We start from the raw sequence: 27,314 nt of genomic DNA, 5'->3' as shown, positions 1-27,314 counted from the left end.
AAAGGAGCCCGCACAGAGCTCCCTCCCCCCTCCCACTGTGGGAGGGTATAGCAAGAAGGCGCCGCCTGTGATCCAGGAAGAGGCTCTCACCGGAATGCGACCACGCTGGCACCCTGACCCTGGCCTTCCCAGCCTCCAGAGCGGTGGGAAATACATTTCCGTATTTTGTAGGTCACCCAGTTTGTGGCATTTTGTTATAGCAGCCAGAACGGAATAAGACAAGCAGCATATAGTTCATTGTTCAAATTATTTCCGACTTTAATTGACTTTCTTGATTAACTAGTCAGCTCCCAGCCCCAACTGTGTAAATTCAATTATGATCGCCATATGCAGTGCAGAATGGGGTGACAGGTTTGTTCAAGCGACGGGAGACCATATTACAGGGAAGTAGAAATACAGCTGTAGTTATATGCGTAGTCGCCATCCTGCCATAGTCAACTCGTGAAAATTCTCTGTGAAGTTTTCCTTGCCCCTTCCCCCGGTAAGTCATTCACGCTGTCACCTGTGCCCTTTTATTTCACTCTTCATACTGCATGATAACTATGCCTTTTACATTCGGGGCATTCCCAGTAGAGATAAACTTGGTGAAGTGAAAGGAGCCTGAGTTATGAAATCAGGTAGACGTGGGTTTGGAGTCAGTTGTGTGAGCTTGGGCAAGACTCATGACCTCTCTGAACCCGAGCTATGACCTTCAACAGGAGCACATACAAGGCTCCAAATAAAGAAGTGGCCGCTGTTATAATTTTTTATTTATTACTAGAGGCCCGGTGCATGAAAATTCATGCACTGGAGGGGGGGGGGGGTCTCTCAGCCTGGCCGGCCCCTTCTCACAGTCCGGGAGCCCTCAGGGGCAGGAGGCGACCCGGCGATCAGGGGAAAGCGACGCCCCCATCACACCTCTGCTGCTGCCACTGCCGGCAGCACAAGCCTTGGCTGGCCCTGGTTACCTGAGCTTCGGGCGACCCATCCGAGGCTTGCTGTGCCTTGGGCCAGCCCTGGGCGGCTGCGGGGCTGAGGGTGGGTTCAGCTGCACCGTGCACCTGCCGCCTGCCTGCGCCCCCCCCCCCCCCGCACCCCAGTCTGGGCTGAAAGGACTGTGGGACTCTGGCACGGCTGAGGGGACTGGGCGCCGCCATCTTGTGGCTATGGACGCCACCATCTTTGTGATGGCGTGACAGTCAATTTGCATATTCCCTCTTTATTAGATAGGATGGGATACTCTATTGTTTTGTACATTTCTGATGCTGTATCATTTTTCTCTGGAGATCTCCAAGGGCAGGACTGTATCATATTCCACTTTGTGTCTCAATGCCCCTAGATCAGGGTAAGAATGCACCGAGGGTTTGTGGAATTAAACCATCTTGTACTTTTTGGTGTTAGTAATTTTTGGATCATCCTCAGAGGCCTCGGCACTGCTTCCTTGAAAGTTTTGAGGGGAGGGAGTATGAGGGAAAGGTGGGAGAAGGAGTTGAATTGGAGAATGGCGGTGGGGGGTGGGAGGGGGTGGGAGGGGGTGGAGAGAGAGAGAGAGAGAGAGAGAGAGAGAGAGAGAGAGAGAGGACCTGGAGGATCCGGGCTGGACCTGTTCCAGCCCCTCATGGCCTCATTAATTCTTGGTATCCAGGTGGAAGGAAGTTGCTGTGGCCAGGGCCTGGGAGGCTGGGCAAGCTGATGGAGACGAAGCTGTTCTGTCGGCCAGAATGTCAGGTCCCGTCAGTCACTTGGGTCCCTCTGGCTGGGAATAAAGCTGATGCCAGGAGCCCCAGGGGAGGCAATGACAGACGCACAGAGGGGGCCGGGGGGAACGATGGCATTTTCTGAGGACTCACTGTGTGTTTGGCATGGTGCCGGGAACTTTTACACCCATTCTCATTTCCTGCTCCCATCAGCCCTGAGTCCTGAGGACTGAAGCAGTAATTATACTGCCAAGTTATATGTGGGAAACGGAGGCCCAGAGAGGTTAAATGCTCCAACCAAGATCACACAGCTGGGAGGGCGGTTTGAAACCAGATCAACCTGAGACTGTGGACTAGGCTTTCTTCACAAGTATCTTCTAGTCCATTCTATTCAGGCAGACCTGACCAAGACATCAGGGTCCCTTCACTTCACCAGGATGCTTGTGATGGAAAGGGCACTGACCTAGAGTTAGGAGTCCAGTACAGAGGTCCCAGCCCTGTGACCTTCGTCTAGCCATTTCCCCTCCCTTAGCCTCGCCTCCATCCTCTGTAAGATGGGGGCAGTGATACGCATCCTTGACGACCAAGTAGGCATTTGGGAAGATGGAAAGTATTAATAACAGTTATGGAGCGCTTGTCCTGTGTCTGGTGCTGTGCTATGCCCTGCACATATTATCCTGTTTAAACTTTACACAGCCTAGGGTAAGGATTACTATTGGCCCCAACTAAAAGACATGGAAACTTATCTGGTATATGCATATATGCATGACCCATGGACACAAATGATAGTACAGTGAAGGCCTGGGTGGGGGTGTGAGCGGGGTGGAGGGAGTCAGTGGGGAAATAAGGGGGACATCTGTAATACTGTCAACAATAAAGATAAATTAGAAAAAGAAAAGACATGGAAATGTTATATAACTTTCTCCCGTCAGTCAGAGTTGGAGCCGGGATACATCTCAGACAGCCTGCTCCAGAGCCTGAATACTCACCTGACTCTCAAATGTACACAAAGGCTTTTTAGAACAGACTCTAGGCTTATTAGGGCTATAAAGTGCCAGCAGTGCCTGACCCCAGTGGTGGCTTCATCTGCATCATTCCACATACTCCCCAGCCGCCCTGGGAACCAGGCCAACAGTCATCGTTACTGATCTGCTTTTTTATTTTTATTTTTATTTTTATTTTTATTTTTATTTGAAGGGAGAGGGAGAGAGAGAGAGAAACATCAATGATGAGAGAGAATCATCAATTGGCTGCCTCCTGCATACCCCCTACTGAGGATCGAGCCGGCAACCCAGGCATGTTCCCTGCCTAGGAATTGACTGTGACCTCCTGGTTCATAGATTGATGCTCAGTCAACCACCGAGCCATGCCGGCTGGGTGTCACTGATCTGATTTTAAGCTGTCTTTCTACTTCTGTCATCTTGGTTGGAACATTGACCCTCTCTGGGCTCGGAGAGGTTAGTATAGCTGTCCAAGGTCACACCTAGAACTGGCAGAGCTGGGATATAAACCTGGGGTGCCTAACCCCAGAACACAAGAGAAGATGCTACTGCAGTTGACAATGATGGTGACCCTTGGCCTCGTCCTGGGGTGACTGAAATCCAGAAGGCCGGCCCAAGGTCGCCTCCTGAGCTCCTGGGATGAGGTCAGGTCCTCAGCGGCACTCCTGTGCTCGCGCCTGGGGATGTCCCTGTCGATGCTGTTGCTTTGTTTTCCTTTTTGTTTTTCCGCGAATGTTTTAGCTGGGCTTTTCTGTCCCGAGGCGCTTTAATCACCAAGGGCCCTGTTCCAAACGTGCTGTGCATAAATACCGAGGGAAATAAATAATGCCTGCTGCTTCCCCAACAAAGCCGGGCAGGGCTGTGCGGCGGGAGGCGGGGGGCTGGGGGCTTGAGCCCAGCTCTGCCTCTGTCCTGCTGCATGGCCTCCGACAGGCCTCTTAAGCTCTCTGTGCTTCAATTTCCTAATTGGCCAAATGGGGAGAAAAGCTTTTTGGCAATCCTCCCAGAGATGGTCAAATCAAATAGTTCTGCAGAAATGTTTGGGAAAATGTGAGCTGGTGAAGAAGGCAGGCCGAGGGAGGGATGGTGGCGATGACTGCTCACTACCCTGCGGCTGAGTTTCTTGCTATTCCATCTGCTCTTTGCCACCATCCAGCAAGGAAGCACCAGGAGTCCTGGTTTGGCAGGCTCTGAGGGGAAGTGCCCAGTGCAGCCTCCCGGAGCTGGGGTCCAGGGCCACGCCTCCTGTCCCCAGAGCTGTGCTCTTTACCACCCAGGGGACCCTATGGAGAGCAGGCGCCCAGGCTGTTCTTCACAAGCCCAGAAATCCTCCCGGGAAAGAGGTTTCCCTTGAGCAGAAACCTGCAGACCTGCCCAGCTCCTGCCAAGATATACACAAGGGTTTGCTGACTTGGACTAGGAAGGGCTTGGTGCCTCCCTGGGCCCCATACTTGCAGATCAGACATCCTCAGAGATGCTTGGGGTGAGTGGGGGTGAGGGATGGTCGTGGAGGGAAGTGTGCTGGAGCTGGGCCCACTGTGAAAAGAACAAGGACTGCCCAGAGTCTGGGGGTGGGGGATGGGGGTGGGACAGGAGAGCATCCCCATGGGTAACGTTGGACCTTGAGGTCCTGGAGCCTCCAGCCCCACCCCCACGTTATCAAGAGTGCAGGCTCTGGAGGCCCTGGGATTGGGTACTGGCCTTGTCACTTCCTAGCTGTGATCTTAAGCAAGTGACCTAACCCTCCCAAGCTTCTCTTTCTTCATGATGCGTCACAGACAGTGTTTGGAGGTTGGGTGAATACTTATGAAGACCTGACAGGTGTGAGCACTCAAGAGATTCTAGCTGTTATTAATGTTTGCAGAAGCAGCATCTGTATGTCTACCCAGCCATCTATCCATCCGCACGTTTGTCCATCTGCCCACCTGTCCATCTGTTAGTCCATTTGTTCTTCTAATCTTCATCCAGCCATCCCTTTATTAGTGAGCTGTCACCGAGCCCTGCCCATGTGTAGGTCTTCCCAGTGCCGACCACTGGGGTTCTGAGATTAAAAACAAAACCAAACAAAATGGAAACACCCTGCTCTTGTGCCCAAGGAGCGCAGATGTGACTTGGGGATTGATGTGTGTATCAGATCAGGGCTGTGTCAGGACCATTTGAGAAGGGCAGTGGAGAGAGCTAATTTCCAAGGTGGGGACCAGGTGAAGGCGCTAACAGGAGATGGTGTAGCACCAGGGAAGCTGCTGCCGCCCTCAGGGGCCAAAGGACAAGCGGAGGAGGAGTTACAGAGCCGTGCCAGAGGGGTGGCTGAGGAGAGAGGCCACTGCCACACAGAAGCTGTGGCCTTAGGAAGAGGAAATCAGGCTCTGCCAAGAGGACCTGCCAGGAGGCAGCCGGTGGGGACTCAACACTGTCCTTGCTCTCTTCTCCACTCCATCCTTGCTGGTGTCTGACATTGCTGAGCCAACCTGATTCAGAGGGCCAAGGGGCCCAGCTGAGAGCTAGGTGGAGAGGCCTGGAGGGGGAGGGGCCCTGTGGAACACCCACCGTGCTCTGTAAATAGGCAGCTGTGGTGTGCACTGTCTCATGGAGGGACATCCCAGCTTCCGTGGAATCACAGAGGAGGTTCCTTTAAATGCTGGTGGGAGGTCACGAGGGTTTCCTGGAGGACGGGACATCCGAGTCCAGAGATGAAGAAGACTGTTCCAGGCAGAGGAGAGCTGCATGAGCACAGTGGTTTGGGGTGAAACATGGAGAATGGAGGGATGGTGTAGAGTGTCAGCATCATGGTGTGTGCACAAGAGGATGGGAAAAATAGGGTGTCACTGAATTGGGGGGAGAGGGCTGGCTGGTGGTCCTAGAGCAAGCAGGGGAAGGGCTGGGGTCAGATCCAAGTCTCAGGGGCCTGCAAGGTCCCTTCCCACCTTCAGGACTGCATTCCCAGCTAGAGCAATTTTTGAAAAATTATTTTTTAATGACACAAATAAGCCCTGAATATATCCTATTTGTCAAAAGGAAAGCACTCTGGATCCATCACTTCTGCTGTACAGCCTGCCCCGCACCTGGTGTTTGGGGTGTGACTTCCAACCCTTTGTCTAGTGATTCTCAGCTGGGGGTGATTGTACCTTGCAGGGACATTTGGCAATTTCTGGAGACATTTTTGATTGTCACACTGGGCATTGGTGCTATTGGCATAACCTAATGGGTCTCAAGCCAGGGTTGCTGCTAAAAATCCTACAAGGTACAGGACAGCCCCCCACAATGAAGAATTATCTAGAACAAAATGTCAACAGCACAGAGGTTGAGAACTTCTGGTCTAGGCTAGGAGTTCTTAACAGTTTTGTTTTTGTCACTATTACTCTCCTAGAGTCTTTTGAGACATTTTCCCCCTAAACCAAGTGAAGTATTTTAATACTCTAGATGTATCATTTATCTGTTTATGCACTCTATAATCTGTGCTTTATATACAAAAAGGGTAAGAATTCTTAGCCCCCTCCCCCCACAAGAATCTATTGTCAACCTGTTTGTGGCAATATCACCACCCTTGAGAGGCAGAGTGAGGGCATTTATACAGGAACCAAACTATATGTGTGCATTTTAATAAAAAAAATGGCATCATGCTGTATGAACAGTTCTGCAATGCAGCTTTTCTTTTGGTCCTGCACAGTATTCTATTTTATGGGGCTGACATTATAATCAACAATTTCCCTATTTAACATTTAGGCTGTTCTGATTTTTTCCCCTCTGAATATGAGCAATGCTGCAAAAAGTTATATTATTTTTTAATTAAATTATTTATTTTGACACAATCGTAGGTTCACATGCATCTATAAGAAACAATACAGAGAGATCTCATATAATCTTTATTCAGTTAACCCAATAATAAGATTTTGCAAAATTATAGTACAATATCAAAACCAGGATGATATAGTGGAGATACAGAACATTCTATCACCATAGTCCCTCAATTGAACTCACTTATTAGGTTTATTTATATTTTTTGTAGATTTGTTGGCATTTTCTATATATACAATCATGTCATATGTAAATACTGTCAGTATCATTTCTTTCTGATCTATATACCTGTTATTTCTTTTTCTTGCCTTATTGCACTGGCTAGAACTTCCAGCACTATATTGAATAAGAGGGGATGAGGTCAGACGTCCTTGTCTTGTTCCAGATCTTAAGGGGTGGGGGAAACATGCAATGGCCTTTCACCATTAAGGATATTGTTAGCTGTAGGTTTTGTGTAGATGCTTTTATGACGTTGAGGAAGTTCCTCATTCTTATTTTTCTGGGAGTTCTGATCATGAATGGGTGTTGGATTTTGTCAAATATCTTTTTGTATCAATTGATATATTATGTGATTTTTCTTCTTTAGTTGGTTAATATGGTGGGTTACATTAATTGACTTTTCAAATATTGAACCAATATTTTGTCATGGTGGACAATGTAATAATAATTTTCACATATTGCAAATTCTACTTGCTAATATTTTGTTAATGATTTTATACCTATATTCATGAGGGATATTAGTCTATAGTTTTTGTTGTTGTTGTGTTTTTTTTTGGTTGTTGTTGTTGTTGATTTTTGGTGTTGCCATAATACTAGCTTCAGAAAATGAATTGAGAAGTCTTTACTTTTCTGTTTTCTGGAAGAGATTGTGTAGGGTTGAGATGAATTCTTTTAAAAAATATATATACATATAATATATATTTTTTGTTGATTTCAGAGAGGAAGGGAGAGGGAGAGAGAGATAGAAACATCAATGATGACAGAGAATCCTGCCTCCTGCACACCCCTACTGGAGATTGAGCCTGCAACCCAGGCATGTGCCCTGACTGGGAATCGAACTGTGACCTCCTGGTTCATAGGTCAACGCTCAACCACAGAGCCACACGGGCTGGGTGATATTAATTCTTCTTTAAACATTTGGTAGAATTCTCTAGTGAAGCCATTTGTGCCTAGAGATTTTTTTTTTTGGAAGTTTCAAAATTATGGGTTAAATGTCCTTAATAGTTTTAGGGCTACTCAGATGATCTGTTTCACAATTCAGTGAGTTGGGGGTAGTTTGTATTTTTTAAGACTTGACTCGTTGCATCTAAGTTGTCAAATTTATGTATACAGCTATTGTAGTATTCTTTTCAAGGAACCTGTTCTTTGTTTTATTAGTTTTTATTTAATTTACTGTTCTCAGTTTTATTAACTTCTGCTCTTATGTTGATTTTTTTTCTTTCCTTGTTTTGGGTTTAAGTTCTCTAGGTGGGAGCTTTGATTATTAACCTGAGAGTCTTCTTTTCTCCTAATGTATGTATTTAGTGATACACATTTCTTTCTCAGCATTGCTTTAGTTGTGCCTCAAATTTTGATATATTCTATTTTCATTTTTGATGGGCTCAATGTATTTTTGGGTATCTCTTGAGACTACCTCTTTGAACTCTGGATTATATAAAAGTGTGCTGCTTAGTTTCCAAGTGTTTGTAGATTTTTCTATTGCTGATTTCTAGTTTTACTCCGTTGTCTTTAGAGAGCATACTCTGTATGTGTTCAATTGTTTAAAAAACTATTGAGTGTTGTTGTTTTTTTAATGGCCCAGGATGTGGTCTGCTTTAGTATGTGTTCTGTGGGCACTTGAGTGTGTATTCTGCTGAATACATTGAGTAGACTGTTCTATAAATGTCGATTAGATCTTGTTTGTTGTTGGTGGTGTGATTTAATATCCTTACTGATTTTCTGTCCAGTGTTTCATCAGTTATTGAGAGGGTGTGTTAAGGTCTCTAAATGTAATTGTGGATTTGCCTTTTTCTCCCTTCAATTCTATCAGGGCTTGCTTCATATTTTTTGGTGCACACACATTTATTAGTAAAACTGCTCTCTTCTTGGTGGGCTCTTTTATCATGATATAACGTTTTCTCTGTCTCTGGTAATTTTCATTGGTCTGAAGCCACTTTATCTGATACGGATATCACCACTCTTGCTTAATTTAGAAAACTCGAGAGGAGAAGGAAACTATATTGTATTTACTCATATTGCTTTCCTTGTTCTCCCTTTCTGACATTGCAAGATTTCTTTTATCATTTCCTATCTGTTTAGAGAACCATCTTTAGCCATTCTTCCAGTGCTTTTGCTGGTGGCAATTTCTCTTCATTTTCCTTTCTCTGAGAATGTCGATTTCCCTTTCATTCCAGAAGAATATTTTCAGTGCATACAGTTCTTTCCTTTCAGCACTTGAAAACTGTTGTGTCACCTCTTTTTGGCATTCATGGTTTCTGACCACAAATCTCATGTCGTTAAAGTAGTCAAACTGATGGTTGCCAGAGAGGAGGGGGATTGAGGGGCCGGGTGAAAAAGGGGAGGGATTAAAAAGTACACATTGGTAGTTACAAAACAGTTATGGGAATGTAAACTACAGCATAGGGAATATAGCCAATAATATTGTAATAACTATGTATGGTGCCAGGTGGGTACTAGACCTATCAGGGGGATCACTTCATAAGTTCTATAAATGTCTAACTATTATGCTGTACACCTGAAACTAATATAATATTGAATGTCAACTGTAATTGAAAAGTAGAAAGCATATGAAAAAGTAAAATGAAATAGTTTTTTTCTCTAGGGGTAAAGTGGTTTTCCTTATTTCATTCTTGTGTCTTGTGCAGGGTTTGGTCAGCTTCTGTATGTTTATGTCTCTTGCCAAGTTTGGGCAGCCTTGAGCCATTATTTCTTCTAGTGCCTTTACAATCCTGCCCTCTTTTTCTTCTCCTCTGGGACATCGATGACATGAATGTTGGATCTTTGTTACAATCCCATATGTCCCCGAGGTTCTGTTAATTTCTATTCTATTTTCAAGTCCTCTGATTCTTTCTCTGTCCTCTACATTCTACTGTTGAGCCATTCATTGAGTTTTATTTTTTAATTTCGGTTATTGTATTTTTTAGTTCTGAGTTTTCCATTTGATTCTGGTGTGAGAGTGTGTGTGTGCTTTTCTGTCTCTTTGCTGAGGCTTTCTGTTTCTGAGCTCAGCTTTCTATTTCTTCGTTTGCTTCCAGCATGTTCATGATTGCTTGTTAAAGCATTTTTAGGATGGCTGCTTTAAAATCCTTGTCACGCAGCACTAACATCTATGTCATGTTAGTGTTGGCATCTGTTGATGCCTTTTCTCCTGAGATCTTCGGGGTTCTTGGTATGGCAAATAATGTGATTGAAACATGGACATGTTGGGTATTATGTCATGAAACTCTGCATCTTATTTCGACCTTCTATTTTAACTGCCTTTCTCGGAAGCTTCTCTGGCAAGTGAAGTGGGTGCTACCTTTTACTGTCAGATGGAGGTGAAGTCCACACTCCTCATCCAGCCTCCTTTGACACCCGAACGGGGGAACTCCTTGTGACTGCTGTGTGGGTGTGGGAGTTCCGACTCTTCACGTGGTGTCCACTGACACCATGTGTACAGGTGGGGCTCATTTCTGCCCCCTGCTTGGATTTAACATCCACTGGGGGGATGAGGTGGAGACGTGGGCACCTTCTTATAGTCTGGTGAGGATGGAGGCCTAGGTGCTTCATGGCCTTTGAGGGTGGGGGTAGTGATTGTCTAAAGTTTCCTGTCTTTCTAGGAGACCCATTTCCCGGACCTTTGGCTGAGAAAGCAGGCTTTGGTTGGGCTTAAAAAAAAAAATCTATGCTTGTTGGCATTTCTTTGTTGCTGGCTTCTTCAGCTCCAAGTCTGGGACGAAGGAGGCAAAAAGGAACCCCAGGAACTCACCCAGGCTACCCTCTTCCTTGGGTTCTGAGTTTCCTCTCCAGTCCGCCTTCTCTCACTTTTCAGAGTCTTTTAATGTTTGTTTTCTATGTAATGTCTAGAGAAAATTTATACATCGACTCCACCTTCCTGGAAGTTCAAGTCCTCTTTGATTGGTTGATTTTTTTTTAAAAAACATTCCTCCTTGTACAGACATGAGGATGTTTTTTAGGATAGATCTGAGTAGAATTGCTTGGTTATAGGCTATATGTGTTTTACGTTGGACTTGCCTTCTAAGATGCTGTGAGTGTGTACACTCCCACTAGCAGGGCATGAGTGTACCCCTCCCTCCCCCCAACTCTCGCAATATATACCATTGTCAAACTTTTAGAATCTTACCAACTTGGGTGGAAAAAAAATCACACCTCATTGTTTCAGTCTGCAATTTCTTTAATTACTAGTGAGGGCAAACATTCTTTTCATAGACTTATTGACTGAATGCATGGATTTTATATTGTAATGAGGGAGAGAGTCAAAGAGCGTGCAAACAGAGCAGCCAGACATTTCAGAGGGTGATAAGTTTTGTGAAGAAGGTAAAACAGGGTGGTGGATAAGAGCATCAGGGATTCAAGGGCGTCAGGGCCCGTCAAGGGAGGAGATGACCACAACAAGTAGTAACACACAGCGAGCTTTGTAGGGTTGCATGAAAGAAGTCCCTCAGAGCAGGAGTCTGTCCCTAGGCTTTTGGTGAGGTGGCTACATCCAGAAGGGGGGTACGAAGAGGGGCCAGAGGTGAGGTTGTTATATTGTAAATTAGAAGACGCCTTAATCAATAAGCCAAATTAGCTTGGAGTCTTTCATTATTACGCTAGCACTAGCAGGCTCAGAGTAGAATGTCTCTGTCAAATTCTGGGCCCCAACATGGTGGAAGTCTTTCCTATTTATACTTTTTTCAGCTCTTTGTCTCCCAAATTTGGAACGAGACTTCCGGACCTTCTGAGAAAAAGTCCTGTGAGCTGGGTCAGGGCCGTGAGACCATATCTCAATGCCTGGCCTGGCGCCAGCACGGACAACTCTGTCTGGGGCATCGTTTATGGCCTCTCTGGAATGGGAGTAGTCTTATTTTCCCCTATTATTTAAGCAAGCAAGCATTTACAGAAGCCAAAATAGCAGGGTTAAAATTCCAAGCAGCAGTTTTTACACAAGGTGGAGGTTACTATGCTTCAAGGCTTAGATGTCCAGGGCCGGGGTGTCACCCAGCAGTACAGCGGGAGCCTCTGGGTCAGAAGCTTGGGTCTTATAACCACAGGCTGTCTCTTGTCAATGGTCAGCAGATGTTGGGTGTAGTTTTGTGGAGTACGCAAAGCAGCAGGCCCTAAGCAAGAAGAAGTCTTCTTGCTGGGACTATTTTTAAAGGGAGTGGATGTGTAACACTTGAGTTTGGACTCTGTGCTAACAGGCCCCAGCCTGCTGTGAAGAAAGGCCCAGGGCCCAGGGTGCAGGGGAGTGGCTTTGGCTCATTTACATAACAACCAGTTATGGGGTGTGAGGACTGCTTTAGGTGAGCTGGTCAGGAGAGCTTCTCTGAAGAGGTGACGTTGGAGCTGACCCCAAAGAGTGAGGAGGAGGAGGAGCTGTGGGAAGATACAAAGGCCTTGGGAGCAGGAAAAAACTCGGCATGTGTGTTCAAGAGACAGAAAGAGACCCGGGGGAATGGGAGCTGAGTGGGGGAAGGTGGGACTGTGATCAATGAGATGAGCGGGGAGGGGCCGCGAGGCTGGCGTGCCAGGAAGGGGCGTGGACTTCTATTCTAAGCTCAGCACAAAGCCATCCGAGGCTTCCGATGAATATTTTAAACATTCTGGTTTATATTTAGAAAAGCTCCGGCTTTCGTGTGGAGGGAGGAGGAGGGGGCCAAGGGAAGCAGGTCTACCCGGGAGGATGGCCTCGTGAGCTGGGAGGTAGCCAGGGAGATAAGTGGGCAGAAGGCGGGGGCAGGACGGAGCCTGCAGCCCAGGTGATGGGCGGGGTGTGAGGTGTGAGGAGCGGAGGCAGTCCAGGATGGGTCCAGGGGGATGAGGTTCTGTTGCCTGAGGAGGAGCAGCGCAGGAGAGGATGCGATTGGAGGAAATGGAGACTGTCAGTGTGAGTTTCATCCTTTCTGCGAGGTGGGGCCGGAGGGCAAGAAGAGCCCGAACTGGGCTGTCAGCTCCAGAGATGACTGGTTCTTGTTTGTAGATTTAACGGGGGCTGCCTCGCCATGTGTGCAAGACTCCAGGGGACAATGTGTAGCCAACCAAGGAAATGAGAAACCAAACTTTAAACTGTCATTTAATCAAGCAGCAAAAATAAATTCTTAATTGGCCTCTGCTCACTGCATATCAATTGCAGTTCCATTTAACTGGCTTCTTCCTAAATGGAAGGGGGAGTGAGGTGGGGAGAGGGAGGAGGTAGGAAGCCTGCACTCTGCAGGGTGCTCCCCACCCTTCTTCTCCATCCTCCCAGCCCTCACGTGGGTTCTGTCACCTCATCTTGCACTGGGAGAAGGACCTTGGGATCTGAAGTGACTTGTGGGGGTCCCACATCTTGGAGCAGCAGAACCGGGATGGGTAAATCCTGCTGTTTGGACTCCCGAGCCTCCTGCTTTGTTTTGCCTTCCCTGTCCTGTGCCCACCATGATGCATGTCCTCATTTTCTTTAAATCGGCTGAAATCCAAACCCCATCCCACCTGACAGATCCTCGGTCAGTGTCAGCCATTAGGGGAGTAGCCTTCCCCCCTCCCCTCCCAGCTGGTTTAAGGCAAAGGCTCTACCACAGCCTCCAGGAGGTCCCCTGTGCCCCGGCCTCTGCAGTGCCTGTTGCTCACCACGGGGACGGTCCCAGTCCTCACTCCGGCAGCACTGGTGGTTCTGTGGTTTCCGCGCTGCTCTTGGGGCCCAGGGGGCTTTGCCAGGGTGGGGCCCGCACAGGTGTGGGGAAGCCCCTCTGACCTCTCTCCCCAGCTGAAGACACCGTATCCCGCCTTCCTGCCCCGCCCCAGCCGCCCTGAGTCCGGGAGCACAGAGCCCGCCGACCTGTTTGAGATGCAGGGGAGGAAACACGCAGGAAGCACAAAGCTCCGGGTTGCCTCCGCCATCGACCACCCGGGAACGTCCTCTCACCGCCTCCAGGCCCGCCCCGCTCTGGGTGGAGACGCTGGAACCGGCCAGAGCGGCCCCACCGGGCGCAGGCCAGGCGGCTGGTGTTTCTTAGCATCGTGTTATGGACGTTTCAAACCTCTCCTCCGCACACAGGGAGAGGAACAGTACAGTCACCCTCAGGGATCTGTCACCGCAGTTTTAAGAGCTCCTGGCCAATCTTGTTTAATCAGATCTCGACCTGCTTTCTCCTCCATATGATCTCAAGGCAAACCCCAGGCATCACTGTATCATTTCATCCTTAAACACTATTTCAGCTCGTGTCTTTAGGAAGTAAGGACAGATATCTATCTATCTATCTATCTATCTATCTATCTATCTATCTATCTATCTATCTATCTCTACATCTATCTATCTATCTATCTATCTATCTATCTATCTATCTATCTACCTACCTACCTATCATCTATCATCTATATCTATCTATCTATCTATCTATCTATCTATCTATCTATCTATCTATCTATCTACATTTAATTGATAGATATACATTTAAAATTTTTTTTATTGATTTCAGAAAGGAAGGGAGAGGGAGAGAGAGAGATAGAAACATCAATGATGGGAGAGAATCATTGATCGGCTGCCTCCTGCCTGCCCCTACTGGGGATTGAGCCTGCAACCCAGGCATCTGCCCTTGTCCGGAATCGAACCAGGAACCCTCCAGTCCACAGGCTGATGCTCTATCCACGGAGCCAGACCAGCTAGGGTGACAGATATATTTTTAAAGGAAGAAAGATTTATCAATTTCTCAGCTAAAGCCTTTGCTTATTGGAAAATGGAAGACTGTGACCCCCCAGTGAGGGAAGAGAGAGTCCAGTTCTTCCCAGTGCAGGTCAGTTAAGTCCCCCTCACAGCTGCCCTTTCCTCACCTATTAAAGACAGAGCCCCCACTTTACAGAAAAGGAAACTGAGGCCCAGAGAGGGAACGGGATTTATCCACAGTTGCCAGAGTCAGGCTAGCTGGAGACAAGTGGGTCACTTAAGCAGACTAATATCTTGGTTGCCTTCAAATCAGTATTTTCTAAATATTTGGTGGACATTTAGAGAGGGGGCTGGCTGCCGCTCAGGGAAGGCTGGAGAAGGGGACTGATGGCCACTTGTCCTGGTCCCAGAGCCCTGCCGTTAACCAGCCCACCTTCCTTTGACGGTGGTTTAGCAACCACTTGTTCCTCAGTTTGCACTGCGTCTCCCTCTTATCCCAAGCAGCTTCTTCCACGATTCCTCCTAATTCTGCAGAGTTGTCTCTCTGAGCTGAGCTGGGGTGAACCAACCAGGACTACGTCAGGTATAAAAAACAAAACCTAACTCTGACCTCAGCAAAAAGAGAAGCGTGTTTGGTTGATGTGAGCCCAGTAGATTTTCCTTCGGGATTGGCTGGATTCAGGGGCAATCTGTTGTTCTCCCCTTGCTAGCCTCGTTGTCCTCGATGTTGGCTTTCTTTTCAGGTAGGTTCTGCCCTCATGGTACAAGACGATGGCCCAGTCTGGTCCACTTTGTCTCTTTCTCAGCCCAGCAGAAGGGCAAGACTCTCTCCTGACTGCCATTGGCTCATTTTGGGTCATGTGCCTGTGCCTGAGCCAATCACCATGGCCTGGGTTGAGATGTGCTTGTTGGCTTAGATCCAGGTCATCTGGGGGTGGGTCAGCCTCTGCCCAACCCCAATCGGGTGAGACTAGAGGAGTCTGGGTTCCCCGAGGAGAATCCGTGGCTGTTACTGAAGAAGAGGGAGTGGATGCTGAGCAGGCAAGTCCCAGATTTCCTCCCGGATTATGTTTCCAGGGATAGTGCATGTCTCTTGGCTGTGCCCCGGGCAGCCACCAGCTGCTCTGTCCCTCACGGCAGCTTGCTTGTGTCAGAGCTGTCATTAGAACCCGGGGCGCCTGGCTCTCAGCCCAGGGGCCCCCAGGTCCCTTCCCCCCAGCTTCTGCAGGTGTGGGCAACGGGCGACTGCTCTGCGCCCTTGGGCAGGGCCACCTGGGCCTCTCATCTTGGCTCAAAGTCTCTCTCGGTCTCGCAGTCTGAGGATCCGTTTCCTGCCGGACCTGCCACCCAGTTTGTCCGTGACCTGAGCAGGCCCTTCCCGTTTCCGAGCCTCCGTTTTATATTTTGGGACGTCTGTAAAACGGAGCTAGTGGTGCTGCTCGCCTCCCAGGTCTGCGGGAGGCTGAGGTGAGCTTGTGACCTGGAGGTGATGGCCAAAATGGAAAGAATAACATCAACCATTACTACTGCTACCTGTTTCTTCCTCCCAGGGCGTGTTCTTCTCTCAGCCACCCTCCTCCCCCACTCTCCCCGGGAGAGCAGCGCCGTGCTCCGGGCTTTGATCAAAATGAGTTTTGATGGCTTGGAAGCTCTCGGGCCGCCCACTCTTCCTCCCCGCACCCCGCTGAGCCGACAGTTTCGCATGACATCAATTCCTCTGACAGCCGTGTAAACAGATGGTGGTCCCTGCTGCCCGGGGTGCTGGGGAGCGATACCATGGTAACACGTTAAACTGTGACAGGTGCCAGGACGGTGGGAAATCCAGGGCCTTCAGACATGTACGCACACGGCTCAGACAGCAGCCCCTGGGAGGGGATTTACCTCCGACGCCGGCTTGAGAACAGACCCTGCCTCTTCTCAGCCATGTGACCTTGGCTCATTGCTTCTCTCCCAGTCCATGGAGGGGTGTGTGTGTGTGAGTGTGTGTGTGTGTGTGTGAGAGAGAGTGTGTGTGTGTGTGAGTGTGTGTGTGTGTGAGTGTGTGTGTGTGAGTGTGTGTGTGTGTGTGTGAGAGAGAGTGTGAGTGTGTGAGTGTGTGTGTGAGTGTGTGTGTGTGTGTGAGTGTGTGTGTGTGTGAGAGAGAGTGTGAGTGTGTGAGTGTGTGTGTGTGTGTGAGTGTGTGTGAGAGTGTGTGTGTGAGTGTGTGTGAGTGTGTGTGAGAGTGTGTGTGTGTGAGTGTGTGTGTGTGAGAGTGTGTGTGAGTGTGAGTGTGTGTGTGAGTGTGTGTGTGAGTGTGTGTGTGTGAGTGTGTGTGTGAGTGTGTGTGTGTGTGTGAGTGTGTGTGTGAGTGTGATTATGGTTAGCCCAAGCCCCACCCCTGAGTAGGAAGAGCATGGATCTAAAAGTTCCTGGCTCCAGGAGGGGCACGCACGTTGCTGATGCCCAATAACCGTTTGCTGAATGAACAAACAAATGGCTGAGAGGGACACAGAGTCTCGCCTGCCTGGAAGCTGCTTGGAAACTGGGCTCCTGGCAGGTCCTGACCGGGAGATGGCAAAGTGTGCAGAGGGGGTCTGAGATGCAGGGGGCGGAGACTGCAGCTCTCAAGGCTCACCCCGCTCCTTCTGTGAATAGTTGAGACCTAACGCTTGGCAGGTGGTGGGACCGCCATTCCCCAGTGCCCCCCACCCCTGTCGGCCCGTGGCAGGGAGGGTAATTCGCACGCTCAGCTGGGAAACTGGTACGTGGGCCTGGGAACATCTGGGCTAGCTCTGCCTGCTTGCCTCAGTTTCCCCAATTGTCCTCTCATCCTGGCTGGGCTTACTCAAGCTCAGAGAGGGGCAGTGACTGGACTACACAGCCAGCCATACAAGCCACCTGAGCACGAGGCAACCAGACCCTTGTACCGCCTGCCAGGGTCCCCCGCAGCCTCCCGTCCGCGCTGTGAGGTCTGCTCTCGCACACGCTGCCTCGGACCATCCCCGCACTCTCCTCTTCCTCACTGCCCTCCTCTGGCCCCGCAGGCCTCGAGGCCGGTTTGTCTCCTGCCTGAACAGTAGGTGTCACAGTCAGGCTCTCTGCCACTGCCTAGCTGTGGCCTTGGCCAGGTGACGTGAGCTTTGGAGGTCAGTTCCTGCAGACATCAAAGGGGAAAGATGAATCAGATGGATTAGCTGAGGTAATACATGCAAAGTGCATGGAGACGTCCCTGGTGTGCAGCAGACTTTCAACAAATAGAGGTGATTTTTGATCTTCTGAAGACGAGCTTCCCCTCTTTGTTATGCAAAGATTGCTTTCCAAAACGGGATCTACGTCAAGTGGGATGCAGAGTGGCAAAAGCACCGGTGTGGGAGGGCTGGATGTGGGTCTAGCTCCGTGACCTTGGACAAGCCACTTACCTTCTGGGAACACCTGGAAAACGGGCTGATGACACCACCTGCAGAGTTGTTGGGTCCGGGCGGGCACCTGGAGCAGGGCTGACGGAGCAGGTGCTCGGCACATGCTGCTGGGCTACTGGCTGTGACACGTTCTCCTGGAACAAGGCTTGTTCTGGAGCCACTGAGTGCCAAGGTCACCCACTGGGATGATGCCTCACCCTGCATCCCTGGAAGGTGCCAGTCGGCCTCTGCTTGCACACCTCTAGTGACAGGAAGCTGGTGGGACAGGTCTGCTAGACGTCAATCTTCTGAAGAGTTCAAACTCGCCTCCATCTGGGGTTCCTAGTTCTGCCCTTGGGGGCCACCGGGACCGGTGTCCCTTCCGCACTCTCGGGCGTGGCACCTGCTCCTCTACGTCAATGAAAACGAGAACAGAGGAGGTGGGCTGAACAGCTGCCTCATGGCATCCCCTCCCCCGGCCCCCTGCCCTGCTGAAGAGCCTTCTGACCTTGTTGGCCAGGCTGGGAGGCCTGATGGGCTGGCAGGCAAGCACGAGAGATTATCCCGGGGCAGACTAAGTGGGCCATCTGTCCCGGCTGAGCCTCTAGGGCTGGACCCGCAGTGGAGGAGCAGAACGTGGCTGCGCCTGCGTGGAGACAGGCGTGTGAGCTACACAGTCTCAGGGGCCCAGGTGTGGGTCCAGCTCCTTGAGTTATGGCTGGGTTGGGGGCCAGGTGACAACAATTCCTGCCTCACAGGGTTCTTCTGAGAGTTAAATGGTCTGAGATACGTTAATGTCCAACATGGCTTCTGGAATCTGCTAATAATCGTTTCTTTAGAACCTGTAACCAGTGAATGGGTTAATCTGCTTCAGAGAGAAGCTTCAAATGAGCCAAGCTTTTAAACATTCATTACTCTTTCAGCTTCCAGGTTTTTTTTAAAAAAATTATTTTATGCTCCTTTTAACATTCATCGGCTTAGGGAAAGCTGGCTGCCTTAATAATAGCACAAAGAAAATGTTGATAAGGTTCTGCTAATAACAGATATTTCTCTGGCAGGGAGGCAGCATCCAAACCGTTTCTGGAGATTTCCAGCCTTCCCTTTGGGTCTTGGAGCGAGATCAGACCCTCTAGGCCCTCTTCCGGGGCGGTGTTAGCCACCCTGATGCCGTATGGCCCCTACGGTCCCCACAGGGGACAGGGCAGTTGGAGGGAGGGCGAGCACAGCCTCAGAGGAAGGAGGAAGTGGGCTGTAAACCCCCCCTATTTGTGTGCTAGGTTTGGATGAGATTCGGGGGCTTAGACAATAGTTCCTTTTCCCGCTTTTGTTCTCATTTACGTCCTACCTTATTATACTCACAGGAACAGGGGACGCGCAGATGCCAGAGCCCAGGCCTCCCCGTCCTTCCCTTCCCAGAACAAGGGACAGGGTCCTGGACTCCGAAGGGCACCGCGCGGTCGTGCCGCTAAGCTGGCTGCCGAGGAGAGGGATGTGACGGTCTGAGTGTTCGCGCCTCCCACCCCCAAATGCAGATGCCGAGACCCTCGTTCCCAGGGGACGGTCCCAGGAAGTGGGGCCTTTGGGATCGGTGCCCTCCTGAAAGAGGCCCCACAAGGTCTCTCATCCTCTTCTGCCGGTGGGGGCACAGCCAGCACGCTGGGACCCCCAAGCAGCCCTCTCCCGGATCTCGGACTTCAGCCTCCAGCATCGTGAGAAACCAGTTTCTGTTGCTTATAAGCCACCTCGTCTGTGGTATTTTTGTCATAGCAACCAGAACGCAGTCAGACAGAGATCACTGCCAGAGGGTCTCTGCAAATGTTCTGGAACCTCCCCTGTGGTGGAGCCCATGACCTTACAGAGGGCTTACGCAAGGAGAAATGTGAGCCACAGTCTTGCTGGCTCCGCCGAGTGGCTGCGTGACTTTGGATAGGTGCTCCCCTCTCCGCACCTCTGCTTCCTCACCTGTCAAACGAAAGGGGTGGCCTCGCTGATGGTAACCATCTAGAAGCCATTATCGCTCGGGTGCTTCATATGCACTAGATTCTGGGGTAAGCATATCACATACACGATCCATTTTCGCTCTCCCCAATACTCTGTTTCTTTGGAGAATCCAAGTGTCAATAAAGATAATATTAAACCTGAGGTCTTTTGTGAATCTGAAAGTTACTGTAGGCACATATATTTGCAGACATAACACTCCTGGTAAAGAACAGGGATTTGCAATTGCATACAGTATCCAGTAGGATTAGGTGTTGCTGTATGTAACCGAAATCCCAAAGTAACAGGGGCTTAAACACACAAGGGTTTACTTGATTGCATTAAAGTTACCAGGAAGTCAGCAGTGCAGGGCTGGTATGGAAGCTTCAGGAATTCATCAGAGACCCAGGCTCCTTCCATCTCTATGCTCTGCTGTCTGAAGCTTGCCTCCTCAGAGTCACCACATAGTCCAAGAAGACCCCTGGAACTCCGACCATCACAGCTCCACTGCGGACAGAAGAAGAGGAAGAGAGGAAGGGCTGGTTTTGGCTTCATCAGAGGCAGCTGGCTACACCAGTCCCAGATCCAACAATATCCAGTCAAAGACAGGAGAGCATTATTTTTAAAGACTCTTGGGAGCTCCAAAGTGTTCTCAGAGGTCTCTCGTGTCTCAGTGGCCAGCAATGGGTGATAATGTACTCCTGGGCAAGTCACTGGCAAAGGGCAGGGAATGTAGGCCACCTACGGAGCTGAGGTCAGCTTCCCTGAAGCATGTGGCTACTTGGGGGAGTACTAAATACCTGTAGAAAATTAGGGGCCAAAAGAGGGAGCATGCTGGTAGGCAGCCAGTAGTGGTTTCTGCTGTCTGGAGGCAAGTGCTGTCATCTCCATTTTGCAGCAAGGGGATGGAGGCTCAGAGAGGTGCAGTAACTTGTTCAAGGTTACCCAGCCAGTGAATGGCAAAGATAGAGCCTGAACCAGGGAGGGTCATCCCAGGTCCGACATGCTTAGCATCATATTCTGCACCCAGAGAAAGGAGAGGCCTCATACGTCATCTCATCGATGCTCCCCACATTTCAGCCATTTATCCACCACCTGGGTGATTTTTTTTCTTGTATTTACTTATATTTAGATAACATTACCTTTATAGTTTTTGTTGACATAAGCTCACAATTTTTGCATAAACAATTGCATTTAAAAAGAAACGAAAACACTGACATAAGTGGAAAAGTAGTATTGCTTGCCAGACATAGAAGGTAAATAAAAAGCAATACAATGATAAGCACTCTTGCCATTCTGGAGTGGTGCCGTTACCTAGTGGAGGTGCTGAGCACAAGGCCAGCTCTCTCTCTGTTATGAAGAATGGCCAGGAGGGAAGAAAGCATTAGAGACGTAGCAGCACCAGGCCAAGGCCTCCTCGGTGATGAGATCAGAGAATGGAAAACAGCAGTGCTTTCGCCTGGTGCAACTCAGCACCATGTGAGGCTTCCCCACGTCCATCTGAAATCATCCCACGTACCGTGCTTTGAGAAACCTGAACTTAGATGGAAACCTGATAGGTTAGAGTCCCTGCATTCTCTTTTTGCAGTGAGACCTGCAGTGAGACCTGCAAATTGCATAGCCACTCAGTCCTGGCCTCTGCCTATAAGATGTGTAGCGACATGGGGAATTATTCCCCAACAGCGGTCTCACCGGTGCAGGCTCCCCTGTGGTGATGTGATGGCAGACGTTCACGAAGTTATGTGGAAACACCTTGGTCTCTTAAGGCTCATTGTCACTTCTTCTGCCTTCTATTTGCCAAAGCAACTCATATGGCCGATGCCAAAGTCAAGGAAAGGTGAAATATACATTATTATTATTATTATTATTATTATTAATAATAACGCAAAAACAGATTTATTTGTACACACACCAATGAAGGAAAGCAGTCTTCTGTCAAGTGAAGAAGATCATGATTCTTAAGTAGCTGATTTTGGGACCTACTACAATGGAAAGACTTGCTTTGTTGCCTTCAGATGTTGGGTCTAGGCCAGTGATGGCGAACCTATGACACGCGTGTCAGCACTGACACGCGTAGCCATTTCTGATGACACTTGGCCGCATGCCGAGGATGAAACATTTGCTGCTCCTGAGGATGAAACATTTGCGACTAGAGTCTTGGAGTTAGTTTTTTTCCTCAAAGTGACACACTACCCGAGTTACGCTCAGTTTTTTGGCGAAGTTTGACACACCAAGCTCAAAAGGTTGGGTATTTACCTAACACTTCAGCAGGCTTTCTAACTGGGTCTGATTCTCTGGTCCCTTACACTATCCCAGCTGGGATTGCTGGTCATTTGTGTCATCATTCTGTCCATCCAGGAACTTTCCCGAGAAGCATAAGACACCATACTCATTTTTGGAAGAAGCGGTGGTCTTCAGGTCCAGCAGGAGCTTGGTTCATTGGTTCTCCAATTCCAGGGCAGACTCCAGAGCAGCGGTTCTCAACCTTCCTAATGCCACGACCCTTTAATACAGTTCCTCATGTTGTGGTGACCCCCAACCATAAAATTATTTTCGTTGCTACTTCATAACTGTAATTTTGCTACTGTTAATGAATCGTAATGTAAATATCTGTGTTTTCCGATGGTCTTAGGCGACCCTGCTAGAACCACTGCTCTAGAGCTTTTACACCCGCTTGCCAGTTATCTATCTCAGGCCTTGTGTTGTCTCTGTGGTTGTCCCAAAGAGGCCTTCTTCGTTCAGGCTGGGGTCCGAGGTTTGCCCTTTGACTTCCGGAAGGCCCCCGGTGTCTTTCAAACCCAGGCATAGATGAATATGCATCACTGGTGTGCAGCTCATAAGATGCCAAGTGACTAATAGCAACACTACACTCTTCAGAGAGCAGGTACTTGGCTGCCATCTCAGCTTTAGAGGAAACCAGGCATAAACAGTGCTGTCACCCTATTACTTTTTAATGAGAGGGACTCTAACATCACATGACAAAGGGCTTGGACACAAAGAGAGGGGAAGAATTAGCGCCAATAGTGCCACCTACCAGTCCTATAAGAGTGGGCTAGTCATTCTGGCTGTTTGTGCATCCCCAGTATCAGAGAGCTTGTTACTTGTCCTATTAGTCCCCTGCTCCATCACCCCAGGTGGAGGAAGACAGAAGGTGTGTGTGTGTGTGTGTGTGTGTGTGTGTGTGTGTGTGTGTGTACATGCGCCAGGCTGCTGTGGCTCAGTGGTTGAGTGTCAACCCATGAACCAAGAGGTTCCTGGTTTGATTCCGGTCAGGGCACACACCCGGGTTGTGGGCTCAATCCCCAGTAGGGGGCATGTAGGAGGCATCTGGTCGATGATGTTTATTTCTCCATCCCTCTTCCTTCCTCTCTCTCTAAAAATCAATAAAAACATTAAGAAAAATGACGTGTGTGTGTCCTGAGGTTGATTTCAGGGGGCAGAAATTCCCATATAGTCTTTCTCCCCCCTCCACAGGAGGAGAGAGGCCGACAGCACTGATTCCATTCGCACAGAAGCCAGGGACTGGAGCTCGCTGGCATTTGGAACGTCTGAGACAGCATGCCAATCTCCTCCCACAGGATCCAGGCAGCTCCCTTTCCTGAAGAGTCCTCTTGGGGATCTCAGTACCTTGGATAGCACCTTCATGCTGCAAAATGAGAAAATGTCTGGCTCGCATTCTACTTGCGGAATTCTTTCTAGGTTTTAACCACATTTGAATACATAGAGTGAGTCCACAAACATGTGTCTGACGCGACCATTCCCCCGCTCAAAATCCTTCCCTGGGTCTTACAGCCCATGCTTGGCTTCCCTTCACGGCTCTCTGTGACCTGGTCACCACCTACCTGCACGTGTGACCACATCTTCTGCTAGTGAGCGCGCTTTCTGCGAGCATCCTACCCCTCTCGGACACGCCGCCCAACTTCCCTCCACAGGCCTTGCCACTGTCCCAGCCCTGGAGGTCTCCGCTAAGCCATTTCAAGTATTTTTAAACAGAGAAGGGAAATTATAACTGCATACCCCGTGGTGTTGGGAGCTTCAGCCATGCGGGGGGTGCTTAGATCATGCCTTCAAGACAGTGGTCAGCAAACTGCGGCTCACGAGCCACATGCGGCTCTTTGGCCCCTTGAGTGTGGCTCTTCCACGAAATACCACGGCCTGGGCGAGTCTATTTTGAAGAAGTGGCGTTAGAAGAAGTTTAAGTTTAAAAAAATTGGCTCTCAAAAGAAATTTCAGTCGTTGTACTGTTGATATTGGGCTCTGTTGTCTAATGAGTTTGCCGACCGCTGCTTTAAGACCATGCTGCCAGGTGTCTTTTGGGGCCACCTGCTTGTGCAAGGTGTTGGTGAACATGGCCAAACACCCCAGTTCCAGAGCCTCTGCCAGCTCTCCCCTTCCTGGTTTCCGCGTGCCCCCGGCTTTCCTCCCATGCGATCCTCAGCTCTGCGTCTGTGCATCGCTCAGGCTGGCTCTGTGTGCACTCCTTGGTGCCCTTCCCGTCTCCATTGCCCTTGTGATTTTGTGAGTTTGTTAGCTTGACTGGAGCCCTGAGGCTGACGGAGAGAGTGCGCGGCTCACAGCAGAATCTGGTAGGCTGGCTCACCATCTACTCCTGCCCCCTTCCAAGAACACCCTTCTCCTCAGGATGCCCCCTCCCCACCTCCCAACCCCCGCCCATGGGCCCAGCCTGGATTCCTTCCCCCCCGCCAGGTGCAGATCTGCCAGTCCAGTCTGCACATACTACCACTCTTCCCTTCTTCCCTGCACCCCTCTTCCTAATTCTGGTGGAAATTTACATGGTGGCAGTTCTCATGGTCTGTGGGTCTCTCTCCTCTGAGCAGTGTCTGAGCTTGGTGAGGGCAGGGCCGTGTCCAGGTCATCTCTGCATCTCCAGCGTCTAACACGGCATGGCACTGAGTAGATGCTGAGTGGAAGCCGAATCCAAAAACTAGTTCCCACTAAAGGCTGAGTTTATAACAAACCTGCAAGAACCCCTTTGGCTCTGCAGGAAGCACAGAGAGTATGAGTGAGTGATGATTTCAGCAGAAATGCCACGGGACGCACAGGTTCTCCATTATTTATGGGGCTAAGGAGACGTGTTCCCAGAGCACCGCGATACATCCTGAGGATGTCAGGGCAGAGTGTGAGCGACTTTATTCCTTAGAGGCCCTTCAACCCTGCTCTGCAGCTACCAGGGAGGGGTGGGAGAGGGCTTACAGCTTTCTTTTTCAGCAGAACTGACTATTTGGGAGCTCGGTTCTGCTCCTGGCTGGAGAGTTTCTCGGTGTGCTGGCAGGAAGGGTGGTGAGGCCAGAGTAGGGCAGCCTCTGGGAGCAGAGGGGTCTGCTCAAGTCCTGCTCTGCCCTGAGTCACTCTAGCTTCCTCCTATGGTTGAGCATTGACCTATGAGCCAAGAGGTCATGGTTCGATTCCCAGTCAGGGCACATGCCCAGGTTGTAGGCTTGATCCTCCGTGGGGGATGTGCAGGAGGCAGCCGATCTATGATTGTCTCTCCTCATTGATGTTGGTACCTCTCTCTCTCTCTCTCTCCCTTCCTCTCTGAAATCAGTACAAATATTTTTTTTTAAAGACAAGATTTACAAAGAATTTGCTTTTCATTCGCACCAGCAGAGGTTGAATAATTACCTGCAAAGGATTTCTTCTCCTTTATGTGAGGAAGAGTGGAGGGATTTAGGAAAGACTGTTAGTGCTTTTCTCGAGAACAGAGGGCGTGTCACCTTCAAGGACAAGAGTTGTGCTGGTCCGGGGACATGCCCAGGCTCTCCGCCAGACCGTCCAGGACTTCGCCTTGTGTGTGGAGACCCCGAAGTGGGTGGGGCTGGAGGCAGACTCTGGAGGCCTGTCCCATTGGCCCTTATTTACCCTGCGGATTCCATTTTTGGAGACCTTCTCTGATGGTCCTATGCTGGCCAACAGACTGATCACAGAGCCATCCCAGGGTCTAGTGTTCCATAGGTGCTTATAAATGACTAGAGGCCCGGTGCGCGAAATTCATGCACAGTGTGTGTGTGTGTGTGTGTGTGTGTGTGTGTCCCTCAGCCCAGCCTGCACCCTCTCCAATCTGGGACCCCTCGAGGGATGTCCGACTGCCCGTTTAGGCCTGGTCCCTCCCAACTGCCCTCCCCTGCTGGCCATCTTATGGCGGCCATCTTGTGCCCACATGGGGGCAGCCATCTTTGACCACATGGGGGCAGCCATCTTGTGTGTTGGAGTGACAGTCAATTTGCATATTACTCTTTTATTAGATAGCATAGAGGCCTAGTGCATGGGTGGGGGCCAGCTGGTTTGTCCTGAAGGGTGTCCCGGATCAGGGTGGGGGTTCCCTTGGGGCATGGGGTGGCCTGGGCGAGGGGCCTGCGGTGGTTTGCAGGCCAGCCATGCCCCCCAGCGACCCAAGTGGAGGCCCTGGTATCTGGGATTTATTTATCTTCTATAATTGAAACTTTGTAGCCTTGAGCTGAGGCCAGGTCTGGCCAGAGGGGGCGGGAAGTTTGGCTTCCTCCATTGCTGGGGAAACCCAAGCCTCCTGCTTGCTCCGTGGCCACAGCATCTTGGTTGGGTTAATTTGCATACTCACTCCTGATTGGCTGGTGGGCATGGCTTGTGGGTGTAGCAGAGAGGTACAGTCAATTTGCATGTTTCTCTTTTATTAGTGTAGATTACTGAATGAATTATTTGATGAGCAAATAGCCTTGGACTTAGAATGAGATGGAGCTCAGTGCAGATTTTAAGTGTGCTTGGCGAAGGGTCTCTTTCCCCTGATCATCCGTCTCTTCATTTGTGGAACCCCGCTGTGCGGGGTGTTTGAGGATGGAACGCAGTCACAGTCATAGAAGCACCCGGTGCATAGTTAGCACTCATCCACGATGGCTTCTGCCCTGGGTGCCCAGCTGCCTTCTTCAGGATTGCAGGAGGCTCCATACATTTCCCCTTATTCTTCCCTAAACAAATAATTTCCCCTAAGTACTGCCTTCTAGATAAGCAAAACTCTTATTTAATGTGATTGTTTTCCTGTTTGTTTAATTACTACTATTAGAACGCTAATGCTTTCTTGTATCTTCTTCACGGCAAATGTGATAGCTTCACTCGGGGTTACTGGATTTGACAAGTTCTGCTGTGGCAAGTGTCAGACACCTGATTCGGAGGAAGAGGCTTAGGGAGCGTGTGGCGTCCTGGGCTTTGTGACTCAGTGTTCTCAGGGGCTGCCTTAGCCAGGGCGCGGCTATCTGTAGACAGCCAGGCGGTGGGCCGGGATGCAGCGTCTGCGTCTTGGCTCCTCTCCCCTGTGTTGTCTTCGCTCCTGGGCAGAGCGGCCATTGCTCCCATCCTCTCCTCTCAACAGCTCCATTGAAAGAGCCCTCCCCTCCCCTAGAGACACCGAGAGTGCTGGGACTTGGGCCCAAACCCTGCAGCTGGGCACTGTGATATGCTGGCCCAACTTCACAGACCATGGTCACAGAGGGGTGGGGCCAGTCCCAGGGAGAAACCGGGGGGGGGGGGGGGCCTCTGCTACCTGAGGCAGGGGAACCCGCAGGGAGTGCTCCTATTTCCTAGTTTACAGGTGGAGGAGCAACCTCCGTCCACTCCTGTCCCATTAACAGCGAACGTAGCCCCTCTGATGAGCTGG

This window comes from Cnephaeus nilssonii (genome assembly GCF_951640355.1).
Source record: "Cnephaeus nilssonii genome assembly, chromosome: 5".
Lineage (NCBI taxonomy): Eukaryota > Metazoa > Chordata > Mammalia > Chiroptera > Vespertilionidae > Cnephaeus > Cnephaeus nilssonii.
The sequence above is the reverse complement of the archived record's forward strand: the minus strand, read 5'-3'. Positions refer to the sequence as shown.